General features: G+C 47.0%; 1 long non-coding RNA gene across 1 annotated transcript in view; it reads right to left on the reverse strand.

Annotated features, from left to right (window-relative positions):
- The window catches only part of LOC134932518 (uncharacterized), a 96,141-nt gene that overhangs the window by 36,470 nt on the left and 31,796 nt on the right, over nt 1-27,875 (reverse strand). Inside the window, exon 2 of the long non-coding RNA XR_010179389.1 lies at nt 18,204-18,510. This is a non-coding gene — a long non-coding RNA (uncharacterized LOC134932518). The remainder of the gene's footprint in view (nt 1-18,203; nt 18,511-27,875) is intronic.

A 27,875-nucleotide genomic window follows, 5' to 3' on the forward strand; every position in this document is an offset into this window, starting at 1 on the left:
CATTCCAACTTCCCTCAAAGCTATCCAGCGGTTCCTGGGTTTCGCCAACTACTATAGAAAATTTATTCGAGGATTCTCCACTCTCATCGCTCCTATTACCAACCTGACTCGGAAAGGGGCAGATCATTCCAACTGGTCAGAAGAAGCCTTGGCAGCCTTCCGGAAAATCAAGCTAGCCTTTATGTCTGCTCCAGTGCTGTCACAGCCAGATGTCGACAGACCATTCGAGTTGGAGGTAGACGCCTCTACAGTTGGGGTAGGTGCTGTTCTCTCCCAGAAGGGATCTGATGGGAAAGTCCACCCGTGTGGATTCTATTCTCGCAAGTTTCTTCCTGCAGAAGCTAACTACTCCGTGGGAGATCAAGAGTTACTGGCAATCAAGCTGGCTCTCGAGGAATGGAGATATCTCCTAGAAGGGGCCAAACATCCGTTTAACATCTTCACGGATCATAAGAACTTGCTTTATTTAAAAGCAGCCCAGTGCCTTAACCCTCGCCAGTCCAGGTGGGCTATGTTTTTCTCACGTTTTAATTTTAAGCTTCATTTCCGCCCAGGTTCACAGAATGTGAAAGCCGATGCATTATCCCGATCCATGGAATCTGAAGAAGGAACATCTGACTCTGTGCCACATTCCATCCTGAGTCCCGTGGTTTTCGCTGCCTCTCAAGTCTCCCCAGCTCCTCCTCCTGGTAAGACTTTTGTTTCCTCAGAGCTCCGTCCCAAGTTGCTATCTTGGGCCCATCAGTCCAAGTTCACTGGTCATCCTGGTGTCCTGAAGACATTCAAGTTCCTTTCCGCATCATATTGGTGGCCAAAGATGAAAATGGACATCCAGGATTTCGTGGCATCCTGTCCTAAATGTGTGCAGCACAAGACTCCTCGTCAGTCACCAGCAGGTCAGTTACAACCCTTGTCTGTCCCTAGTCGTCCTTGGTCTCATCTGTCCATGGATTTTATCACTGACCTTCCATCTTCTCAGGGACATAATACCATTTGGGTTGTAGTGGACAGATTCACCAAGATGGCTCATTTCGTTCCCCTCCAGGGTCTCCCTTCTGCCCCGAAACTTGCCCAAATCTTCATACAGGAGATTTTTCGCTTACATGGTTTACCCTCTGAAATAATATCTGATCGGGGGGTACAGTTTGTAGCGAGGTTTTGGAGGGCCCTCTGTTCTGCCATGCAGGTAAAATTGAAATTCTCGTCATCATACCATCCTCAGACGAATGGGCAGACAGAGAGAGTCAATCAAGAACTTGAGACTTTTTTAAGGTTATATGTGTCATCTTCCCAGGATGATTGGTTCAATCTGCTCCCGTGGGCCGAGTTTGCCCATAACTTTCGATATCATACTGCCACTGATACGACACCATTCTTTGCAGTTTATGGGCAACATCCCCGTGTACCTGAATTCCAAGAGCTTCCTCATATGGATGTTCCAGCTGCCACTTCTGCACTAACTCAGTTTTCAACCATTTGGAAAAAGATTCACGTTTCCCTCAAAAAAGCCTCCAGTCGATATAAGATCTTTGCCGACCGCAAGAGACGTGCGGTTCCCTATTTGAAACCTGGGGATCGAGTTTGGTTATCAACCCGCAACCTTCGTCTCAGGGTTCCTTCCATGAAGTTTGCACCACGCTTCATTGGTCCTTACCCTATTGAGAGTGTCATCAACCCAGTGGCTTACAAGTTGAAATTACCATCTTCACTTCGTATACCTAATGCCTTTCACATTTCTCTCCTCAGACCTTTAGTTCTAAACCGCTTTCAGAATACTCTTCCAGCAGGTCCCAAGATCCGAACTCAGCGGGGCGTGGAATTTGAGATCAACAAGATTCTGGACTCCCGTTGCCGGTATGGACGTCTCCAGTACCTGGTCGATTGGTGCGGTTATGGCCCAGAGGAGAGAAGCTGGGTGAATTCATCTGATGTCCATGCTCCTAGGTTGGTCCGTGTTTTCCACAGCACTCATCCCTCCAAACCACGTGGGTGTTCGGTGTCCACCCCTAAAGGAGGGGGTACTGTCAGGAATCGACTTACCAGGCTGACATCCGTCCGCCGCTGCGGACTCCGTCCTGGCTCCCTGCGGTCACCGGCCGCCTATGCCCCTGCCATGGGTCATCATCTGGATCCTGGGGGCACTGCTGAGACAGCAGGCGTGTAGCGCGCCGCGTCCCCGCTGGGCCGCGGCGTGGGCGCCGCCATGACAGTCTGCAATAGCCAGTATGCTACGGCCAATCCGGTGCGTGGCCGCACCCACCTTTCCTGCACTCATCCAATCCCTGCGTACCATGGGGTATATAGGAGGCTACAGGTACAGCTCACAGGCATCCTGGACTTTGTGTCTATCTGCGACCTACATGAAAGGATCGGTTCCTGTCTCTCCTGAGTTCCTGGTTCTCTGCTAAGAACATTATACTCCTGGTTACTCTGCATTCTCCCGTGGAACTTCAAGGCTCAGCAATACCTGCAACCTGCATAAGGCCTCACACTCATCACCACCTTGTGTGCTTCAGCCTGCAGTCGAAGACAAACTCCAGGTGCGTTCATTTCCTCCACCTGTGACACAGCTTGCTGCTGCCAGTGCCCATCACCTGCACTGTGAGTCGGTCTCCTGCTTATGCTCAGGTTTGCCATATCATCTACTGCCTAGTTTCCCGTTTTAACCCTGCACTGGTTTCCAAGCCAGAACCATTCCATAAGACATTCTGCTCTTCTGATTTATATTCCGGATATTATTTCTCAAATTCATTTATCATTCATTTGCCATAGACTTTCAGATTCATTACTGAGTGATTGACTTTTTTCACCTGTTATTATTATTTCTGCTGCAATAACTGTTATACATCTGCCTAATAAAAATACCTTTGCGCTCATGCGCAGGAACGTTATTCAACCTCCTCGTTTCCTTCCTTCCACCTCCACTGACCCACTAGCGCCCCCTCCGGGGACACAGACCGAACACAATCTGACAGGGGTATTGTTACGTTCACTGTACTTGGTACTCCTGGGACTGGGCGGATGAGCCCCAAGTACAGGAACGTAATGCTGCAATAGATACAGAGCTCGGCAGCAACCCCTATGGAAACCTGACTCCGTTGTCTCACCCTCGTTGTCCGCTTACGCCTGCGAGATTATGGTTTCTTGGGCCCACGGCAGCCACGTTTGAAGGGCGGATTATGTCTGACCAACTCCGATGCCCCCCAGTCTTAGTTGGAGACAAGGCGTAAACTGAGACGGGATGATGACAAGGGGAACCTCTAACTGAAGACAGAAATACAGAGTTAGGGGCGCTACAGAACTAAATGAAAGTATGCGCGGGTCAGCCGCCAATACTAACAACAAAGGCAATGCCGTCCACACGTCTACACGACACTGTCATATACTGGCGAGGATAGCCAACGCAGAACCTCTGCAGAAACTCCAAAACAAATATAACAAGATGCTGCGGCCTAGGCCGAGGGATGCGGCAGAGCCGCTACTCACGAAACCGGTACGAATACTGGCAAAAGGACAGGAACCCCCAAAGTAGCTGACACAGGCTCTCAGGACCAGAGGACAGGCAGAATCCCAAACAACAGATCGGTGGACACCAAGAAGCCGGATACTGGATCAGGCACAGACAAAGCCACAGGACTTCTGGACAGGAATGCTTCAAGGCAGGATACTGGATCAGACACAGGCAAAGCCTCAGGACTCCTGAACAGGAATGCTTCAAGGCAGGATACTGGATCAGACACTGGATCAGACACTGGATCAGACACTGGACTCCTGGACAAGAATGCTTCAAGGCTGGAAGCAGCTAGACAGAAACTGTCACCGGCGTCTGTGTAATGCACTGAGACAGAATATAACAAGGATTTCTTCCAATCACAGCAGGGACCCTAAAAACTGACAGGTGCAATTATCAGACAGGTGAGGCTAAACACATGGAAACAGGCTGCAATTACACAGACTCACCACCGGTGGCCAACAAGAGTCTTTTAAACCAGAGCAAAGGAAAATCCTGGCCTGCAAAAGAACTATAACATAAAATACATGAACAGGAATTAACCACTGCTTGTGGTTCATAACAGTACCCTCTCCTTAAGGGTGGACACCGGACACCCCATGACACCCACGGGGAACAAAAACAGAAGTATAACATAAAATACATAACCAAAATGCAAAACAGGAATGAGCCACTAGCATGGCTCATAACAGGACCCCCCCCCCCCTTGAGGAGGGGTCAACGGACCCCAAAATTCAGATTTTCCAAAACAAGGGATACACTAAGAAACCTGACACTGGAACAAACAGACAATGACAAGAAACAGAAACAAGCTTTGGCAACAGCTTGTAACAGTGCCCCCCTCCCCCCCCTTGACGGTGGCCACTGGATACAAGACAAAAAAAAAATTTAACACAAGGCAAGAGTCAATGATTATTTATTTTTCTTCTTTTTCTTACAAGGTTCTTGAGGTCTGACCAAGGTAATTCCCCAAACATTGTCGGAACTGATGGTACCTTCCAGCAAGGCTGGGTTCAAATCAGAGATTGGTTTCTTAACCTTGGGAACTGAACTTTCAGGCAAAGTACTACTACTAGAAGAAGACAGAAAAGCACATCCTGTAGTCAAAGCAATGGGCTGAGATTTTTGTGCCGAGTTTACAGTATACGGTGGACTCTCAGCAGATAAGACGGGTGACCTAGAGGAACCTGAACCAATTTCTTTGGAACCATATCTCTTAATAACTGCATCACTGAATGCCGGGGGATCCTGAAGAATGGGATCTTCAGTTTTCATTAAGTTGGACGCCCACTCAAAAGGCTCACCTCTAAAGGAATATATCAGCTAGAGCACAAGGTTATCTGAAGTGATGCCCAGAAATGGTCTAGACAACAAAATGGTGTAGTAGTGCTTGGTTTGTGCAAAAAATTGGACTAAGTCCCCATCAAAGACTATAGACATTGAGATATCAAAAGAGTCAGGATCTGCTTCCTCCCCATCTGACTGACTGGAGTGCACTGCTACTGGAGGGTCACTACTGACCTTACTCGAGGCTGTGGCCTTCGGGACCCCCTCTGGGGCAGTGGCCTTTGGGAACCCCGCTGGGGCAGTGGCCTTCGGGAACCCCGCTGGGGCAGGGGCCTTCGGGAACCCCGCTGGGGTCAGCACCTCGGATTCTTTTACTGGGACCGGACCGTCGGCCTCCCTCTCTGGGACCAGACTGTCGGCCTCCCTCTCTGGGACCGGACCATCGGCCTCCCTCTCTGGGACCGGACCGTCGGCCTCCCTCTCTGGGACCGGACCGTCGGCCTCCCTCTCTGAGTCTATAATTATCGAGACTTCTCCTGGGATTATGACCTCCGGGACTTTTGCTGAAGCTATGACCTTCAGAACCTCCACTAAAGCTATGCCTCTTGAGTCCTTTCCTGGGGAAGCGACCTCTAGACCCTTCTCTGGGGCTGTGTCTCTCGAGACCCCCCTTGGGGATATTACTTCAAAGATCCCTTCTGGGGTTTTGCTTCTCGAGTTCCCTTCTAGAACTATGGTTTTAGACACCCTTTCTGTGGTTGCGCTTTTCAAGTCCCTACCTGGGGTAACAGCTTCTGAGACCCCTTCTGGTATTGACACCTGAGCTATTATATTTGATGCCCCTCTTCGGTCCTGAGCATCGGGCACCGCTCCTAGGCCCTGAGCATCGGGCACCGCTCCTAGGCCCTGAGCATCGGGCACCACTCCAGGACCCTGAGCATTTGGCACCACTCCAGGACCCTGAGCATCTGGTACCACTCCAGGACCCTGAGAATCTGGCACCACTCCAGGACCCTGAGCATCTGGCACCACTCCAGGACCTTGAGCATCTGGCACCACTCCAGGACCCTGAGCCTCTGGCACCACTTCAGGACCCTGAGCCTCTGGCACCACTCCAGGACCCTGAGCATCTGGCACCACTCCAGGACCCTGAGCATCTGGCACCACTCCAGGACCCTGAGCATCGGGCACCACTCCAGGACCCCGGGTATCGGGCACCGCTCCAGCACCCCAGGCATCGGGCACCACTCCAGGACCCCGAGATTCCACTACCAGGGTTTGCAAATCTGATTCAACAGGAAAATCAAGTGAGGAGAGAAACATTCTCCTTTGGTTCCTGAATCTATAATGAGGCTCCCTAGCCCAAGGACCCCAATTATAGAACAGAGTGCTTTCTAGTGTGGGTTGTGTGACAAATACCTCTGCCACAGTAGGTCCTAAATCCTGACTCAACTTGGCCAGAGGGTAGGACTTGTCGCCACAATTTGGCTTGCGCAACTCACAGGTCTGCAGATAGTGGCCTAAACCCCCACAATATAGGCATAAATTTAAGTTTCTGCGACGCAGACGCTCCTCTTCTGAGAGCCTGGGCCGCAGAAAACTCTTAAACCTTTTCTCTCCAACCGAACCTGAGGATTCTCTTGTCACCATATTGTGAGCAAGAGTCTCTTTAGAGATAGATGAACTCTCCACGACTTCTGGCAAGATAAGCAAAATTTTGGTCAGAAGGTTTTGCAGTTGCTTTAAGGATTGCTGCAAAACTTTCAGCCTCTCAGGTTTCAAAGCACTGAAAGCAGAGTTCAGGGCTGAGAGAGATGCCTGTAGGGCTTGCATGGTAGGCATAGGAGGATTTCAGACTAGACAAGACAAGACTAGACTAGACTAGACTAGACTAGACTAGACTAGACTAGACAAGACTGGACTGGATTTTGAACTAGACAAGACAAGACTGGACTGGGTTCTGAACACTGGACTGGGTTCTAGACAGGACTGGATTCTAGACAGGACTGGACTGGGCCAAAAAAGAAAAAACTACTATTTAGCTTTGTTTCTTTTTTGTTGTAGGGCCGGTGATAATGTTAAATTCACTGTACTTGGTACTCCTGGGACTGAGCGGATGAGCCCCAAGTACAGGAAAATAATGCTGCAATAGATACAGAGCTCGGCAGCAACCCCTACGGAAACCTGACTCCGTTGTCTCACCCTCGTTGTCCGCTTACGCCTGCGAGACTATGGTTTCTTGGGCCCACGGCAGCCGCGTTTGAAGGGCGGATTATGTCTGCCCAACTCCGATGACCCCCAGTCTTTGTTGGAGACAAGGCGTAAACTGAGACGGGATGATAAGGGGAACCTCTAACTAAAGACAGAAATACAGAGTTAGGGGCGCTACAGAACTAAATGAAAGTATGCGCGGGTCAGCCGCCAATACTAACAACAAAGGCAATGCTGTCCACACACCTGCACGACACTGTCGTACACCGGCGAGGACAGCCAACGCAGAACCTCTGCAGAAACTCCAAAACAAATATAACAAGACGCTGCGGCCTAGAATACTGTCAAAAGGACAGGAAGCCCCAAAGTAGCTGACACAGGCTCTCAGGACCGGAGCACAGGCAGAATCCCAAACGACAGACCGGTGGACACCAAGAAGCCGTATACTGGATCAGGCACAGACAAAGCCATAGGACTTCTGGACAGGAATGCTTCAAGGCAGGATACTGGATCAGACACAGGCAAAGCCACAGGACTCCTGGACAGGAATGCTTCAAGGCAGGATACTGGATCAGACACTGGATCAGACACTGGACTCCTGGACAAGAATGCTTCAAGGCTGAAAGCAGCTAGACAGAAACTATCACCGGCGTCTGTGTAATGCACTGAGACAGAATATAACAAGGATTTCTTCCAATCACAGCAGGGACCCTAATTAATTATGTCATGCAGCTGCCCTACTGCACAATTCCAAACTGACAGGTGCAATTAACAGACAGGTGAGGCTAAACACATGGAAACAGGATGCAATTACACAGACTCACCACCGGCGCCCAACAAGAGTCTTTTAAACCAGAGCCAAGGAAAATCCTGGCCTGCAAGAGAACTATAACATAAAATACATGAACAGGAATGAACCACTGCTTGTGGTTCATAACATGTATAGACGGTTCCGCAGGAGCCATGGGAACTCTTAAGACTTTTCAATGGGTGTGAACTGGCTCCTCCCTCTATGCCCCTCCGCCAGACCTTAGTTATAGGAACTGTGCCCAGGGAGACGGACATTTCGAGGAAAGGATTTACTTTAAACTAGTGGTGAGATACATACCAGCTCACACCTCAACCATGCCGCACAACATAGCATTCAACAGAACACACGCCAACAGGCATGAACCAATTACAACAACATGCTGAAACTAATATAACACAACTTGTGTAACTCTAATAAAAAAACTGCAGGTAAAGTACGCACTGGGACGGGCGCCCAGCATCATCTACGGACTAGGAGAAAAGGATTTACCGGTAGGTATCAGAATCCTGTTTTCTCATACGTCCTAGAGGATGCTGGGGTCCACTTCATGACCATGGGGTTTATAACAAAGCTCCAGTACGGGCGGGAGAGTGTGGATGACCCTGCAGCACCGATTGACCGAACTTCAGGTCTTCATCGGCCAAGGTGTCAAATTTGTAGAATTTAGCAAATGTGTTTGACCCCGACCAAGTAGCTGCTCGGCAAAGTTGCAATGCCGAGACCCCCGGGCAGCCGCCCAGGATGAGCCCACCTTCCTAGTCGAATAGGCCTTCACCGACGTCGGTAACGGCAATCCAGCCGTAGTATGAGCGTGCTGAATCGTAATTCTGATCCAACGCGCAATAGTCTGCTTGGAAGCAGGACACCCAATCTTGTTGGGAGCATACAGGACAAACAAAGACTCTGTTTTCCATATTTAAGCTGTTCTAGCGACATAAATCTTCAAAGCCCTAACCACATCTAGAAACTTTGACTCAGTGAACGTGTCAATAACTACTGGCACCACAATAGGTTGGTTTATGTGGAAAGATGAAACCACCTTCGGAAGAAAATGTTGGCGAGTCCTCAACTCTGCCCTTCATGGAAGATCAGGTATGGGCTCTTGTGAGACAAGGCCCCCAATTCAGACACCCGCCTAGCGGATGCCAATGCCAAAAGCATCACCACTTTCCAAGTGAGAAACTTCAACTCTATCTCTTGTAGAGGCTCAAACCAATCTGATTGAAGGAACTGCAACACCACGTTAAGGTCCCATGGTGCCACTGGAGGCACAAATGGAGGCTGGATGTGCAGAACCCCTTTCACGAAGGTCTGAACCTCTGGAAGAGAGGCCAATTGTTTTTGGAAGAACACTGACAATGCCAAAATCTGGACCTTGATTGATCCCAATCGTAGGCCCGCCTCCACACCAGCCTGCAGAAAATGGAGAAAACGTCCCAACTCAAACTCTTCCGTAGGAGCCTTCTTGGATTCACACGAAGACACATATTTTCTCCAAATACAGTGGTAATGTTTCGACGTTACTCCTTTCATGGCCTGAATAAGGGTGGGGATGACTTCCTTGGGAACACCCTTTCAGGCTAGGATCCGGCGCTCAACAGCCATGCCGTCAAACGTAGCCGCGGTAAGTCTTGATACACGCACGGCCCCTGCTGCAGCAGGTCCTCGCGAAGAGGAAGAGGCCGAGGATCTTCTATGAGCAACTCCTGAAGATCTGGGTACCAAGCCCTCCTTGGCCAGTCTGGGGCAATGAAGATTGCTCGAACTCTTGTTCTTCTTATGATCCTGAGCACTTTTGGGATCAGCGGAAGTGGAGGGAAGACATACACCGACGGGAACACCCACTGGGCCATCAGCGCATCCACTGCTATTGCTTGAGGGTCTCTCGACCTGGAACATTATTTCTGAAGCTTCTTGTTGAGACGAGATGCCATCATGTCTACTTGAGGAACTCCCCAAAGACTTGTCACCTCTGTGAAGACTTCTTGGTGTAGGCCCCACTCTCCTGGATGGAGATCATGTCCGCTGAGGAAGTCTGCTTCCAGTTGTCTACTCCTGGAATGAAAAATGCCGACAGAGCCTTTACATGTCTTTCTGCCCAGAGGAGGATCTTCATCACCTCTGCCATTGCCGCTCTGCTTTTCATTCCGCCCTGCCTGTTTATGTACGCACCTGCTGTTACATTGTCCGACTGGATCTGCACGGGATGATCTTGAAGAAGATGCACCGCTTGTTGAAGGCCGTTGTAAATGGATCTTAATTCCAGCACGTTTATGTGAAGGCAGGCTTCCTGACTTGACCATTTTCCCTGTAAGCTTTCCCCCTGAGTGACAGCTCCCCAGCCTCGGAGACTTGCATCCGTGGTTACCAGGAACCAGTCCTGAATCCCGAACCTGCGTCCCTCTAGTAGGTGAGAACTGTGTAGCCACTACAGGAGCGAAATCCTGGCTTTTGATGACAGGATTATCTTCCGGTGCATGTGTAGGTGGGATCCCGACCACTTGTCCAACAGGTCCCACTGGAATACCCTGGCATGGAACCTGCTAAACTGTATGGCCTTGTAGGCCTCCACCATCTTCCCCAACAACCGAATGCACTGATGGATCGACACACTCAATAGTTTCAATATCTGTTTTACCATTTTCTGGATTTCCAGAGCCTTTTCCACCGGAAGAAATACTCTCTGAACTTCTGTGTCCAGAATCATCCAGAGAAAAGACAATCTTGTCGTCGGTTCCAACTGTGACTTTGGATAATTTATGATCCAACCGTGTTGTTGGAGTATTGACAGGGAGAGTGTGAAGTTTTGTAACAACTGCTCCCTGGATCTCGCCTTTATCAGGAGATCATCTAGATAAAGAATTATATTGACTCCTTTTTGACGCAGGAAAACCATCATCTCCGCCATCACCTTGGTGAATACCCTCGGTGCCGTGGAGAGACCGAAAGGTAACGTCTGTAATTGGTAATGGCAATCCTGAACCGCGAATCTCAGATAAGCCTGGTGAGAAGGATAAATGGGAACATGCAGGTAAACATCTTTTATGTCTACAGACACCATGTAGTCCTCCTCCAGACTGGAAATCACTGCCCTCAGTGATTCCATTTTGAACTTAAATCGTTTCAAGTAGAGATTCAGATTTTTCAGGTTTAGGATCGGACTGACCGAGCCGTCCGGCTTCGGAACTACAAAAAGGCTTGAATAAAACCCCTCCCCTTGTTGTGACAAAGGTACCAGGACTATGACCTGATCCTGACATAATTTTTGGATTGCTGCTGTTACTGCTTCCCTTTCTGGAAGAGAAGCTGGCAAGGTCGATTTGAAAAATCGGCATGGGAGAACGTCTTGAAACTCCAGCTTGTATCCCTGGGACTTTGCACCCAGGGATCCAGGCCAGACAGAATCCAACCTTGGCTGAACAGTTTGAGACGTGCCCCCACCCGAGCGGCCTCCCGCAAAGGAGCCCCAGCGTTATGCTGAAGATTTGGCAGAAGTAGGGGTAGACTTCTGCTCCTGGGAACCTGAAGCTGCTGTGGACTTCTTTCCCTTTCCCCTTCCCCTACCCGCAAAGAAGGGGGAACCTCTCGCTTTTTTGTATTTATTGGGCCGAAAGGACTGCATGTGCGGGTGATAATGTCTTTTTTTGCCGGTGCAGGCGCAGAGGGCAAAAATGTCGACTTACCTGCGGTAGCCGCCGAGACTAACGCATCCAGTCCATCACCAAATAAGGCCTCACCTTTATATGGGAGAGCCTCCATATTTCTTTTGGAATGTGCATCCGCGTTCCACTGGCGAATCCACAATGCCCGCCGAGCCGGTACTGCCATGGTAGCGGCTTGTGAACTCAAGAGTCCAATATCTTTCATCGCTTCTAGCATGTATGCGGCAGCGTCTTTGATATTCCCTAACTTAAGGAGTATCTCATCTTTATCAATCGTGTCAATTTCTGATGACACGCTTTCTGACCATTTTTCAATAGCGCGACTCACCCACGCGCAAGCAATTGTGGGCCTGAGCAGCGTACCATTGGCAACATAAATGGATTTCAATGTAGTTCCATCTTTCGGTCTGCCGGCTCTTTTAGTGAAGCCGTGCCAGGTGCAGGGAGAATTACCTTCTTTGTCAACCTGGACAGTGCACTGTCTAATACAAGGGGTGACTCCCATTTTTTCCTGTCCTCCACCGGGAAACGATAAGCTATCTGAATTCTCTTTTCGGGATTCACCCACATCCCTTCAAAGAGTGTATTAAGCTTGTGGGAAGGAGGGAAAGTGACCTTAGATTTCTTTTCTTTACAGAAATAAGCCTTCTCCTGAGGTACAGGAGTGGCTTCCGTGACTTCCAGAACTTCCCTTATAACCACAATCATATACTGTATATTTTTTGCCAATTTATGATCTTTTTCTCTGGAGTCACTATCGTCGACACAAGAATCAGTGTCCGTGTCAGTATCAGTTTTCACAATATTCGCAAATGGTCTCTTATGTGACACAGAGGGGTCGCCTGCGGATGGAAGAACAGAGCCCTGAAAAATCACATCCTCCACAGATTTTCCCCAGCACTCAGCATGAGATTCAGACTTATCTAACCTCCTATTGATATGATGCATACTATCACGTATTTCTTTCACCCATGCAGGCTCTTGGTGTGCCAGCAGCGCCACCACATTACACTTCTGTGTCCCTGAAATGGTTTCCTCCAGGGAGGAACTCCCTGCCTCTGACATGTCTTACACTTGTGTACAACACACACACAGACACACTGGGACTTATAGGGGACAGATCCACAGTAAAATCTGTCAGAGGGACACAGTTTAGGGGCAGCCAGTTCACAACCCCAGCGCCAGTATCTAATGCCTGAGAACACAGAATGCCCACTGACATGCAGCGCTTTTTACAAAGTAAAACACACTTGTAAAGCACCAAATTTGCTTGTGCCCCCCCCCTGTTTTGCACCCTGATACTTGTAGCCAGAAGTGAAGGAGGACCAGCGATGCCTCTGCAGCCTGAGGAGAGAGAACATGGCACTGAGCAGTGTGCTGGCTGCCTGAGGAAGAAGCTCCGCCCTTTTTACATCAGAAACTTTTCAGAATATTTATACTGGCAGGGGTAGGGCTGTGCCTGGGCATCTTATGCCCCCTTTTTGCCAGTTTATAGAGGTGTTTTTGCTGCCCAGGGCGCCCAACCCCCCCCCCCCCCGCCGCGCCCTGCACCCTGCAGTGCCTGTGTGTGTGGGCAGCAATGGCGCGCTGCGCTCCCGCCAGCCGCGCTGTACCTCAGCCGTCACTTTTCTTGATAGAAGATCTGTCTTCTTCTACTCACCTGTCTTCTGACTTCTGGCTCTGCGAGGGGGGTGACGGCATGCTGTGGGAGTGAGCATCTTGGCACGGCTAGCGTTCAGTTCCCTTCAGGAGCTAATGGTGTCCTGTCAGCCAGAAGCAGAGCCATGAAACTCTTCAGGAAGTTGGTTCCTACTTCTGCCCCCTCGGTCCCACGTAGCAGGGAGTCTGTTGCCAGCAGTTCTCCCTGAAAATAAAAAACCTAACATAAGTCTTTTCAGAGAAACTCAGTAGAGCTCCTCAGAGTGCATCCAGTCTGCCTGGGTACATTTCTAAAACTGAGGTCTGGAGGAGGGGCATAGAGGGAGGAGCCAGTTCACACCCATTGAAAAGTCTTAAGCGTGCCCATGGCTCCTGCGGAACCGTCTATACCCCATGGTCATGAAGTGGACCCCAGCATCCTCTAGGACGTATGAGAAACACTGTTTACTGTTTGCTAGCAAAACATACATAAATATGTTTCATTATAATAGATGTACACAATCTCCCATTGCAAAATTATAGTATATAAAACAGTCAACACGTTGGATTAATCATTATGTATGTTATATACTCACCAATAACAAATAAAGTGTGTATTCTGAGGAACTTCTCTATAACGAATGATTTAGGTATGGAGAATGAAGATTCTTTGTTGACAACGATTGAGAAAGCACTGTGATTGGTCTGTATTGATTGAAACACCACCCCATGCACGTCATAGATGTTGCACAACAGCAAGTAAGCCAGACGCTGAGGAGCCAAGCTGGAGGGAGAGGCCCAAGCAGACATACAAGGAGGGGAGGATACTCTCCATAAAAAGAGAGATAAGGTGAAAGATAGCGGGATGGGAAAAATGCAGAAAAAGAAAGAAAAATAAAAAGAGCCACAACCATATCATCTGCTGAGATCGAGCTCATGGTTAAGGTTCTGGATCAAAGGGACTACAATTATTCTCAGAAAATGTACCCCAAAACTAAGTACATAAAAGAAATAATAATGCAGCGCCTAGTCAAGGAAATCTGTGAGAAGTTCACTAAATGGAGGAGTAAATATCAACTTCAAAAATGTTGGTCTGACCTGAAACACAAGGAACAGGACAAGTTAAAGAAAATTTGTGGAATAATAAAGAAAAGAGAGTAGAAAAACGTTTGTGATTCTCTTGTCAATAAACTGTCTGTTCTTTGGGGACAGATATGTGTGCTTTATTATAATGACATGTTTTATGTTTAACAGAAATGATCAGTCGGAGAGGACATGCAGAAGAAGCTAGTGGCAGGGCCTGCGTGAAGATAAAACAAGAAGTCACAGAAAGTAAATACAGAAATGCACAAAACTTTTAGGACCATATGTAAACTGAAAATATACCTGAATATATTGCTTTATATATCCCTTATTATCTTGCCATCTCTAGATGATATCCATCCTCAGAAAGTGAGTGAACGTACATCAGAGGGACATCAAGTAATATCAATATTAGGGCTGGATTAAACATTGTGTGGGCCCTGGGGCAAGTGATATGTGGGAGCCCCCACTAATGAAATTGCCAACCCCTCTACTGCCATTATTTGTATGCTCAGTGCCCTTACCCTGACTGCACAGCACTCCAGGCCTGTCAACAAGTTTCAATGTCCACAGCCAGTGATAATAGGCTGTTCTAGCTCTAGCTGTATTTATTTCAGGCATGCCACCCCTGGGGTCATATCAGGCATACCATCCAATGCCTCTTCTCTCCTATTGTGTGGGTCATATTAAACAGCCACCCCTAACAATTACCTCTTTATATGATATAGACCTATCTAGCCCTTCTGTAAGGGTGAGAACAGGGCTCCACATACCCAAAATAATAGGGGGCCCCATCAGGCACACACCCCTGAAGGAAGGGACCTACATCTTATTGAAGGCAAACATGTCCTGCATTCTCTCCCTCTGGGGATCGTGCCCCTGCCACCTGAAGTGATATTTCATCATGGTGCCAGGGTACAGGAGCTCCTCTCACAGCCCCTGCTCCCAGCAGCACACAAACGCAAGAGTGATCACACTGCTGGAGCAACTCAGTCCTCACAGGCTTACACAGCTGCACAGTCACGGTGCAGTAGTGGGAGAGTGGGGAGCACAGGAACACAGAGCCAACCTCAGCGTTGCAGCAGCCGGCTCTAGTACACTGTCTCATGGGATCTGCCCTCAGTATCCTGCCAGATTGACTGTAGTGATTACCTCTGCGGCAGCCGCTATTAAGCAACAGCTGAGCCGCCGAAGAGAAGGGCAAACGGAGACACAGCTAAATGCTGTGCTCCAGTTTTAATAGTGTATTGGACGATTCTGGTGGACTTTTGTGGGGACCCCGGGATGACTGGCCCTGTTGCCCCTCCTATAATCTGGCCCTAATCAATATCCAGGAATGTCCATGGTGAGCATATACTGCTAGTCAGGTGTCAGTGAAAGAGTTAGTAAATATTTTGTTTAGGTAAACATATTTTTTCTTTTTTACACACAGATATTATAGAAATTTCAGATAAAAGTGCAGAAGGAAAAAAAAACATTCAAACTCCAGATAATTCAAGCAATGAAAGTACAGTACAGGAGAATATCACATATCTACATCACTGCCTCAACGATTTGGGAGAAAAAATCAGTGACAGCCCAAAAAATTACAAAAATCCAAAAAAAATTTACACATGCCAACTATATCTATGAAAAAATATTAGACAGTTACCATGTCAGATAATAAATAAAGATAATCATTGCGCTAAATAGTTTGTAGCAGCTCCATTTAAGTAAAAGATATGTAATAGTTAAAGAAAGGAGCGCTTGATATGAAATAAATAAAATATGGTATAGAATTGCGCTATTACCTGTAAAAAAACGGGGTTAAAAGTAATGTTATACAGCCCTTTTTTGATTACTTGGAGGAGTCGTATTGACACCATTGGCAGGGTTCCTATGAGAGCCAGCTTTGAGAGCTGCACAAATACAAAGTGATTCCGGATGCTTGTACTAGCTGTCCCACTACTTGCCTTGCTCCTTGTCGGACACTGCCTTTTCTCCAGCTGGTTCTCCTGCAGCATTCAGCCGTACTTGTGTCCATCAGCGCTTTGCCTCTGACTTTACTAGCACTGGTCTCCAGCCTCCTTCTCAGTATACATTGTTCACCAGGGAAGAATTTTTTCAAATTCATATGTTATTAGTATGCCTTGTAGAAGTGTAACACTCTGACATGGATATCCTATTAACTTGGATTTATGGGTATATATGTGGCTATATAGGTACCATCACCCATATACTGGAGACAACCTGGGTGAGACACCTAAACTTTCCCTAAAAGGAACCCTCACTTCTCACTAGCCGGCACAGTGCAGCTGAAAGGGTTAACAGCTTCCCCTTGATTAGGTTTCTAGGCAACGCCAGCAACCAAAGGAGAGCATCTTGTGGAGCACTAGGACCCAGGTGCAGACCTGCAGAGCAGGAGGAATCGAAGCCGCTGATTGGGTGGTGCAGAGCGGGAAAAGCAGAAGGTGGAGTTACCTTCCAGTGTGTGTGCTCTGAGGTAACAATGCGGAGAGGATGCTGCCCTGAGGTGATAGGGAGTGACAGCAGCAGGGACGCGCCGCTGGTCTGCCCCGCTGACAGAGAAAAGAGTGCTGAGAGATCCGGAAAACCCTGCTGAGAGACTTGTGAAGTGATACGCAGGTGACGGAGAGCTGCATTGATGGTGAGCTTTAACAAGCTGTACCACTGTGGCCTTTGGGTAAGCCTGTTGGTGAGGGATGTGAAGACAGTCAGAGACTTCCAGCTGTCATACAAACAGATTCAAGCAGCCAGTGTTCAGCCCAGTACTGTGTGTGACAAAATTCAGACTGCACCAGGTAGAGCCCTGTTTCTGCTTACACTGAACCCCACAGGTAATAGTAAAAATCGGTCAGCAACCAGCACCAGCCATTGCTAGTTATAGACCGTCAGAGACCATGTCAGCCCTCACATGTAAGGCATACCTGATCCCTTTATCCACAGCAAGGCAGTGTAATTCCAAAGTAGAGATTCATAAATCCTACTACATATAGCAGACCTCTCACTCTGCATCTGATGGAGAGAAAGTGAGTTATAGCCAGAAGCAGGATACTGCAGGGAGACTTTTTCCAGTCAGAAACAGTGAGAGACTCATTGGCTACTTTATCAGTAAATTTACCTCAGGGAGCCTTGCATTACTTGCTTTGAACTGTATCGCCTCTTCACTGGTGCTCTTATCAAACTGCCTCCCTCCTGCTCGCATACTTCTTCAAATAGTGGAACTGCCTTGTGTGTAATATTAATTGCTAAGGAACTGCTTTAGTACTACCAAACAAACTGTGTAAGTCTACTACTCTCTGCTTGAACTGCTCCTAACTGCATGCTATTTAATGTTTTAAACTGTACCTTCATGCTGCCTTATAAGGTATAGTGAGAAATAGGGGGAGAGAGAGGGATCAGGATTTGTGCTTTCTAGTCAGAAAAAGTACCAGACAGCCTCAGGGGAGTAATCAACCCTAGGCACAGACAATTTGACAGACAGGCTGTCAGTTATCCGAAGCTAAAGACACACTACTCCTATCTGCTTATGTATCTGCATACTTGCTCACTATGGTTTCAGAACTGAACTGTGCATCTTACCTTACAGGCTCTTAAGAGTTATTTGCATGCTTCACCAGCGAGATACCGATCTGTGCTATTATCCTGAGTCTCTGCTTGAAGTACTCTCTTTTCCTCTCTGCTAAGATTAAGGGGTTTTCTGCATGCTTATTTAACGAACTATGAGACTGCATAACCTTGCTTGCTACTCTTAACCCTGCTAAGTACTGTTAATGCTGGACAGGATCTAGTAAAGGCTGCAAGACTTTTTCCCTCTGGAAGCAGCAGACACACATTTAAGAGACCACATATACATTTGAAGGATAATATATATAGGGACTGGGTCGCAGAGACTTTTAAGTCACAGCTTCATGAACAATACTAGGTATTATGGTACCATTACTGACAGAGAGTGCATAATTCATATATATTGCTGAAAATCGCATGTTATGTTTATTACCTTGTAGGTGTTCCTTTCGCATGGTGTTATCTGATGATATTGATATACAGTAACTGTCTTTAAAAGGAATTGTAATTGCTTTTGATCAATTAATCCTCCAGCGGTGACCAGTTGTTCCCAAATAATAAATCTGTCTGTCACCGTCCTAACGCGTGGTGACTATTGTGTTGGGTCCTCTGGGGTTGGGGTTCCTTGTCTCTCTGCCTAGGGTTCCAGCTGTGATATCCGTTTGAAGAGGTGATTCTGGGTGAAAAATCCAGGTACGTCAACAGACACCTGCACTGCATAACACATCCACTGTATTTGCCTGTTACAGAAGCATGGATAAAATCATTATTAGTATGGCAGAAACAGGTATGAAGTGATCATTTATCAGATATATTAAATATATAATACTTAAAATGTAATGTTATAGTAATGCTATAGGAATGAAGATTTACAGTAAATAAAGGTATACATATTTAAAATATTATTTTTAAGCATATAATGTATTCTGTTAAGAAAATATTACATGTTTTGACAGAATACACATTGTTAATTAACAAGAAAAGGGCGAACATTTACAAGAACGTGTTTGCATGCAGTGCTGTAGGAGAGACCACCCGGCTAGTAAATGCCCACATGGATGTCCCTGCTGAAGGGGTATTATTGCAAGAACAGCCAGCATATCGATTGAACATGCGTACACACTGCACTTTTGTTCCGATATGAGCCCGTCCAGTCAGATAAATATTAAACGGCACATAAGATTTGACCAACTGAGGCCGAGCGTTGCAGAGCATTTCTATCCATTATTTAGCTGTTTAATCGATCATAGCACATGAGTCAAGACAGAGTACACACCTATACAATCCAACAGACGTTCACCCGAGGTTGAAAGAATGATCAGACAATTATATAGATGTGTACCCAGCTTTACACTTTTAAGTATAATATTTAAGCCTAGAATACTGTCATTTATGATCTGAATTGTATGACATCTTAATTTTAGCTATAAAAACTTTTAGTAAAATCATGGGGAAAAATATCAGTATATTCCTTTTTTACATTTGACAAACGTAATTAGTGGGGTGTTTTTAACACTGCTGCACAAATAAGCTTTTTGTTACTTAATCTAAATTTGCAGCACTCTTTTTCCTTGAAAAAAAATTACACAAGACTAGATTGACAAAAATTTGTGTTTTGGGCAAGTTTCACAGAGATTAAACATGCTGGTGATTGATCGGACATGGGTGAATTTTTTTTAATCAAACACGAAAATTTATTAAGAATCATGTTTTCCAGAATAATATTTTTCGATGGCATATGAAATCATGTTTTTGTCCATGTTTTAGTCGAATTTGGACAAGTACTCCCGTAAATTGCTGAGTTGAGTTTTGTCCATGTATTGAAAATATGAGAGTATTCTGGGCCGTGTTTGCAAAATATGGGAAAAAAACGGATGTCGCTTACAATCTTTTTTAATTGGTAGAAAGTGTCACATGTGCCGGTGACATGACAGAGCATTATAAATATGCATCAAATTGTCCAGATCTCATAGGCTTAGTTAGAGTAGCTGAGAGGAGAGTCCAGATGTGTTGGTGGATTTTGTTTTTTTGCGATTGTTGAGTCCTGATATTTAAGTGAAAGTAGTCTTGTGAACTTTGTTTTCTTGTTTCTTAACAGTCTGACTTATTTTTCTGTGATTGTCAATTTGTTTGTCTCTTGTCTGTGTTTCTGAGTGTGTATGTCAGGGGGGATTGCTGTTAGTGTAGTGGTAGTGGAGGAGTGTGTTGGTCTGCATTTATTTTTCTGTGTTGTTAGTTGGAGGATAGGGGCAGAGGTCAGAGGTCTCTTAGTCATTTGGAGTGTAAGGTGGAGGAGATGGCTGCCCAGGACCCCCAAGTCAGTGATGGGGACAGTGTGGAGCAGCCCAGGCAGGGCACCAGGACTGTCAGGACCGAGTGTTTATGTGAATCTGTTAACCCTGGACCAACCAAAGGTGTAGGTGCTGGGGTATGATGAAAGCAGGGAGGACGAATAAAGTCCCGTTTCATATATTTATTAAAGGCAACAATTCCAGTAAGGAGTTAAATGACAATTATTAGTAACCATATATTTACTGACATATTGCAATGAATGGTATAATGATAAGCAGGAACAGTCTTAAAGATGCATTGAAGAAATGTTCATATAACAGAGTTTAAACAGGCTTGTGAATGAATGACGAATTGTCCAAATGAAGCAATTATTGGTGCCAAACTGTAAAGAGTGTTAACTGGATATTGTAGACATAAATGAATAACTGAAGACTTATTACCAATGCTTGTGAGGCTAAACCAGAGAAATGTGTAGAGCTGTCTTTGAATGATGCAAAACTGAAAGAAATACTTGCAAGGTGTGAAGAGCTGCAGCAGTCAACAATGGTGATGAATGGGTTAATCTGAGAGCTGATTAAACGAGCACCTGAGTTTAGTAGAATCTTTCAAAGGCTGTGTGATTGAAGCAGGCAGATAGGGTAACCTCTCAGAAGACTCTGGAAATCCACTTGTTGCCACTGGGAGAGCGATTGACTGACAGCACAGCAGGGAGCTGGTCGATCTTTTGCAGTGAAGGCTGCAGGCAGACTTCTGGGAACGGAGGCGATATCTGGATCACTGGAATCACACGGAAATCCATGGAGAGAGCACAGAGCTAGGGTACAGAGTAGCTACAACAAAGCACTGGCTCAGAGTAACATAATCCCAGCCTACTTAAAGGAAGCACAAGTACGGGATTGGCAAACATTTACCCACAGGTGTTTCATAAGTGCACTCAGGTGCTCATTTGATCTACAACATGGCCGCCTCCTAAACTGCAGACACACAGCGGTGCTTTCGGCCATTCGGTCCCCGCACTCCCAGCTCCCAGAACCTGCATCACCTCTGCCAGTGACAATGCCGCGTCCCCACACAGCCGCACAGCACCGTGAGCAACCGCGCCAGCAACGGATGGACACCAGAACCCGCAGTGGTGAGTGATCGGTTCGTGACAAGGACTAGAATGGGCCACAATTTGAAATTCACAGAGAATGTGGTCCTGGTGTGGGAAGTGATGAAGCACCACTGTCAGTATTTTGGCCATCAAGCTGCCTGTGTCTCCACACAACAAAAGAACAATATTTGGGTGAAGGTGGTGGTTGCTGTTAATTCGGAAGGGCCTTTGGGCAAGAATGTGGAGACCTGCAAAAAGCACCTATCAGACATCAAGCGCTGGGTGAAGGAGGCCAAGGTGGCCCAGCAGACAGACACTGGCTCCCCCTACCAGGCAGACTATCTGGAATATGAGAAGCCACTGAAGATCCTCATCCCTCCAAAGGTGATTCAGTCCACTATACGGATGAGCCTAGATGGCCTGGTAAATCAAAATTCTTCTTACTTATAAATAACCACCTGTAATTTTAATGTAACTTTTGGAATTGTCACTTAGGCAGCATGCAGATGGGTTTTCAATGCAGTGACGTGCATTTTTTTTTTCAATAGAAAGGGGTGGTATTTATTAAAGCTTGGAGTGAGATAAGTTAAGATAAAAGTGAAAGTACCAAACAATCCACACCTGTAATTTTTCTAAGACAGCCTGTAACATGTAAGGCAGAATCATATTGGCTAGTACTTTATCTTCACAATTTTATATCTCTCCAATCTTAACTAATTCCACACACCCCCTTCCCCCCCCAAAAAAAAAAAATATGGCAGTATTTACATTTAGTAAAAAATATATGTGTTATTATTGAATTCTTTTAAATTTTATTATGTACCTAAAAACATTTAAAGTATACTTTTTTCCACAATGTATGCAATGTATAAACACTTTAAACAGCAGTGCTTTTGTTGCTGAACATAATAATATTATTTTAAGTATTTGCCTTATTGTGACCCCCATAAACAAGCTATTTATTGCAATATAACTGATAAAATAAATGTATGCAAGGTATTTCAATGTGAAAAATGTACGCAAAACATTAGCACATCTACGATCAGTCTACAGACATGCGGGGGGGATGCCCAGCACAGGGCTAGTCTGCCGCGCATGTCAAGCCCTCCCCCCTCCCCCGCACAGTACAAAAGCATCGCACAGCCGCGATGCTTTTGTACTGGAAGAGTAGCTCCCAGCCAGCGCAGCTCCTGCGCATTGGCAGGGAGCTACTTGTCGCTGCCTGGGTCACAGCGGCTGCATGTGACGTCACGCAGCCGCCGCGCCCCCCCCCCCCCAAAAAAAAAAAAAACGGTCCATGCACGCATGCATAACCCGGACCACGACCCCTTAATGGCGGCCAGATGCCGCTGGCCAGCCCCCTTCCGCCCAGCGACCGCCTCTGCCTGTCAATCAGGCAGAGGCGATCACAGGGCTAAGACAGCCGTCAGCTGTCTGTCATGCGCTGGCGCACTGCGGTACCAGCGCATGCGCAGTTCAGACCTGATCACTGCTGTGACTGATCAGGTCTGAATTAGCCCCATTATGTTATGTTTAAGCAACGATAATGTCCCAGGTTTTTATTCTTAATAAAGAATATATGTGTATTTTTTATGTAAAATACATTTTATTTCAAAACACAATTTCTCATTTTACAGTTCAGAAGTCTGCGCAGAGACCAGCACCCACACAGCATGATGGTGATGATGCTGAGGAAACTGGTAATTGCATTTTTAATGTTTTTTTCTTTAGAATGCTTTGCAGTTTTTGTGGTTAACAATATTGGGGGTAGTTCCAAGTTGATCGCAGCAGGAAATTTGTTAGCAGTTGAGCAAAACCATATGCACTGCAGGGGAGGCAGATATAACATGTGCAGAGAGAGTTTGATTTGGGTGGGGTGTGTTTAATCTGCAATCTAATTTGCAGTGTAAAAATAAAGCAGCCAGTATTTATGTGATGGCCTAGGATTGAGGCAGGTGTTGATGGGAAACCCTACCTTTTCCACAGGTCTCGTCGGTGATCCACAGACGTGAGAGGTGCCAATGTCTCGACCGGAGGTCCCCTGCTGCCTCGATATGCTTTCCTCAATTACCATTTAATACACTATTAGAGTCAATAATTTTACGAGTATCAACCAATAAAGTTATTTTATTGATCTGGAACTGTCGTTGAAAGTCCGATTTCTTCTGAATAAGAATTAAGGCATACAGTACAACTTAACCTGATGCTTGCACTTCTACTCGGTTAACCTTAATGCTCACTATACGATCACCTATTTTAACTACAACAACATTTTATACTGGGTAATATCAGCTGTTACTTACAATAATGACAAAATGTGATTTTACAAATTCCACTGTAATAAGTGCTTTATACTGAGCAGTAATAGCTTGCTCTTTGTATCGCTAGCGCAACCGTCCTTGCACGTCACTATCTCCCTGAGTTCAGCTGAATGTAGTAACGTTGGTGCACGTTGGGTACCTTAGGCTGATGACATCCAAGGGGAATTGGGTTAAAAGGTCAATAGACGTTAGGGATCAGGGTAGGTGCCGGCTTTATTACCGCACGTTGGAGTTCCCCACTTAGGTAAGGGATCCAGACACAACTATTGACTATCTTTCTTGAGGGCTCCTGGTGGAAGGCTAAATGCATCTAACGCCTTCTTGGGGCTCGTGTGGTGAGGGAGAACCTGCTAAGTCGGTTACGTAACGGGATCAAACAGTGGAACGGAGTGCTGGCCGAGGTAAATCGGTTTTAGGCAGCAACATCTAATTCAAAGGCCACTCCTCCTTACAGAGTTTGCATATTATTCTTTCTCTCTCTCGCTCTCTGTCTAATCAAAAGAGGTTGGGTTTCTCCCTCAGCAGCTGTGGGGGGTTATGCGTCTGGATAAGTCTGTACACTCACTGAATAACTGGCTGGCTAAGTCTGTGTATTCCCTGAAGAACTGGCTGGCTGAGTCTGTGCACTCCCTGAAGAACTGAGGGGTTATGCGGCTGGCGGAATCTGTACGCTCCCTGAATGACTGGCTGGCTAAGTCTGTGCATTCCCTGGAGAACTGGCTGGCTGAGTCTGTACGCTCCCTGAATAACTGAGGTGGTTATGCGGCTGGCTGGGTCTGTGCAGTGAAAGGGGCGCTGTGACCATACCTCTCCTGACGAGTGTCCACGACTCCCTGCAATCACATAATCTGATGCTGTCAGTGTCAATTAGGTCGGAAGGGCGCTGATGCTGAGGGAAGCCGCCTCCCAGTCTCCGCCTGCAGCCGCCTCCTGACCTCCGCCTCCTGTACGTCACCAGGAGGGGGCCAAAGGAGGACAGATCGCTGCTTCTCCGTCCCGCGATCAGCTGCCGCCGCTTGTTCCTTGCTCGCACCGCCGGGCTCAGCTTCGTCCAGAGTCGAGCGGGAGAGAGAGACCGCAATCTCCTGTGCCGGATCCCGGGATCAGGTACTCGGCGTCTCTTCTTCCTGCGCACTCCTCACCATGCTCTAGTCTCCTCAACGGCCCCTAACTGCCGCTCCCGCTTCTCCTTTTATCCCGTCTCTAGGGGTTCCCGGATCCTTCCCGCTGAGGACACGAGCTCGCCCAGCACGGCCGCGCCGCAGGGGTGGCTGGATCAGCCCCACGCGCTAACCTGCTTCTCCCTATTTTTATGTGGTATAAAACACTGGGGTAATTTGGGCTTTCCGAGGGCCATTTTGCTAGGAATCAGCAACCCCCCCTGTTCAGCGCACAGGGCTTTTACTGTGAGGCATCACATACCACCCCGCTTGAACAATACATGTCCTCATGTTTCTTACAAAACCAGTCATGGGGAGATAAACCTCCATCAGCTTAATAGCTACTTCTATCACAGTGGACATTATGAACAGCAACATTCGCAGTGTCAATCAATACATTGGTATAACAAATCATTAAACTATTATAAATAATCTTCTACAACTAGCATGGCACCGCCTCCTTTACTCTTTACGACTGGTACCTAAGAGGCAGTTTCCCTCTCGTACTCCTCTCGGAACGTCTTTGGAGGAGTGTGTTGGATTCAGCAATGGCTGAGAAATGTCTATCCACCACCTCCACAGTCCCTTGAGTTTCCATATTCTGGACAAAAGAAAGAGTCGGGCAATATAAACTCATAAGGAAGTCCATCTGTGGATTTGACACTTGAGTCTCTTTGATGAAGCTAATTGGGGGACTGGGGGCCTTTGTTAGTTCACCGGTTTGTTTTGGGTAACATCGACCATCGGGACACAGTCTTAATTGATTCCGATGCACCAGGCTAGGTTGGTACCCGTCTTCCCGTACTAGGCGATACACTGGCACGTCGAGGTTGGATTGCCCGATTACAGTATACGGAAGAGATTCCCATTGATAGTCCAGTTTACTATGTCGCTGATTATTCCTTTTAAACACCTTACTTCCTATCCTCAGTGAGTCAGCCTGTGCCGAAGAATTATAGTTTTCTTCTTGTCGACTCCGCACAATTTCCATGGTTTTATCCACCGAATGTTGGGCCAGCTTCAAGCGGCGTTGGTGTTCTTTCACCCAGGATGTTTCAAGAAAAGGTTCTGGGTCCGCCTCCAGATCGAAGTCAACATCTACAGGCAACTTCCCCTGTCTTCCGAATAGTAGGTAGTAGGGCATGTACCCGGTGGAGCTTTGAGTAGTATTATTATATATGAACACAAGTACTGCTAGCAGGAGGGGCCACTCCGCCTGCTGCTGAGCCGGCACGGCTCTTAGCATGTGAATAAGGGTTTGGTTAGTCCTTTCGCATAAGCCGTTCCCCTGAGGATGATAAGCGGTGGTTTGAAGTTTTTTGCACCCATAAAGTGTACAAAGTTCATGGAAGAGTTTGGACGTGAAGGCAGGTCCTTGGTCCATCAGCACTTTAGTGGGATAGCCGTACAGCCGTACAAATGCCCGCCAAAAGATTTCTGCGGTGGTCTTAGCAGTCATATCTTTAACTGGCAGTGCGACAGAAAATTTTGTATAGTGGTCCACGATGGTTATGGCATATTCGTAGCCAGTCCGACTTCTTCCCAACTTCACATGGTCTATCATGACCAGCTCCATCGGTTGACTACTAATGATGGGATGGAGCAAAGCCTTTTCCGTGGACCGTGGTGGTCTCCTTAAATTGCAGGCGGGGCAATTTGTACACCAGTTCTCTACGTCTTTACGTAAGCCGACCCAATATACCCGCTGTCTCAAATTTGCCTCAGTTTTTTTTCGTGCCGAAATGACCGGACCGATCATGGTAGGCTTGTAGCAGCGTCTGCACTTTTGAGGGGGGAATGAGTACTTGTGTCACGGTCTGATGGGTCTTTGGGTCTATACTTCGTCTGACTATCAGACCCTTTCTCAGTCCCAGACGTTCTCTTTGTCGCCACAGTTTCACCAGTTCTGGTGCGCAGGCCTGCCTCTCCTGCTTAGTCAGCCCTTGGTCCTGTTGCAACAAAACTTTCAGTTGCTGGAGGATAGGACATTCCTCCTGCCAGCTTCGCCACTCGTTAACGGGGGCTTCTTCCGAGGGCTGATCACACCTTTCGGCCCTTGACATTGTCGTGTTCTGTTTAACCTGCCTATTTGAAGGTTGAAATGGGGGTAGTTCAACCGTTTCCCACTGATTCAATGTTTCTGGTTCTATCTGGGTTTGTAGTCGCGACAAGGCGTCGACATTGCTGTTATTCTGTCCTGGTCGATAATGAATGCTGTATTGATAATTGGCCAACCTGCAGTGCCACCGTTGCTCTAATGCTCCTAGGCGGGCCGTGGCCAGGTGGGCTAAAGGATTACAGTCCGTGTAGGCTACAAATGGGGTTGCGGCCAAATAATCCCTGAACTTTTCTGTGACAGCCCACACCAACGCCAAAAACTCCAACTTGAAAGTGCTGTAATTGGCGTCATTTTGTTCCGTCTTTCTAAGACCACGACTAGCATAAGCAATTACTTTCTCCTTGCCATCTTGCACCTGCGCCAGCACGGCGCCCAACCCCTGCTTGCTCGCGTCGGTGTAGAGAACGAAGGGTTGTTGATAGTCGGGGTAGGCCAGCAGAGGAGCTTCCGTCAGGAATTTCTTTAGGTGGTCAAATGCTGTCTGGTGTCGGGTTGTCCATGTTATCATTCCCCGATCATTCTTGGGTACATCTCGCAGAAGTTCGTGTAACGGGGATGCCACTTTGGCAAAGTCTTTCATAAATCGCCGATAGTACCCCACAAATCTAAGAAATCTCCGGACATCTTTGATAGTCCTGGGAACAGGCCATTCCTGAACTGCTTTGACTTTTTCTGGATCGGGACCCACTCTGTCCGCACTTACCAGATGGCCCAAGTAATGGACTTTGGGTTTTAGCAGATGGCACTTGGCCGGATTCAATTTGAGTCCATACTTAGCAAGGTATCCAGACTCCAGGTCGACAACAAAAAGGTCGACACACCTTAGGTCGATGTCAATTGGTCGGCACACCTTAGGTCGACATGGACAAAAGGTCGACATGGACAAAAGGTCGGCAGGAACAAGGTCGACATGGAAAAAGGTCGACATGCGTTTTTCACAATTTTTTTCTTTTTTGGAACTTCTTCATACTTAACGATCCATGTGGACTACGATTGGAACGGTAATCTGTGCCGAGTGACGCGGTGCACTAATTGGGGTTCCCGGTCACTCTACGAAGAAAACGACACCAAAAAACCATAAAAAACTCATGTCGACCTTTTTCCATGTCGGCCTTGTTCC

Source organism: Pseudophryne corroboree, chromosome 1 (assembly GCF_028390025.1).
Source record: "Pseudophryne corroboree isolate aPseCor3 chromosome 1, aPseCor3.hap2, whole genome shotgun sequence".
In the NCBI taxonomy this organism is placed as follows: Eukaryota; Metazoa; Chordata; class Amphibia; order Anura; family Myobatrachidae; genus Pseudophryne; species Pseudophryne corroboree.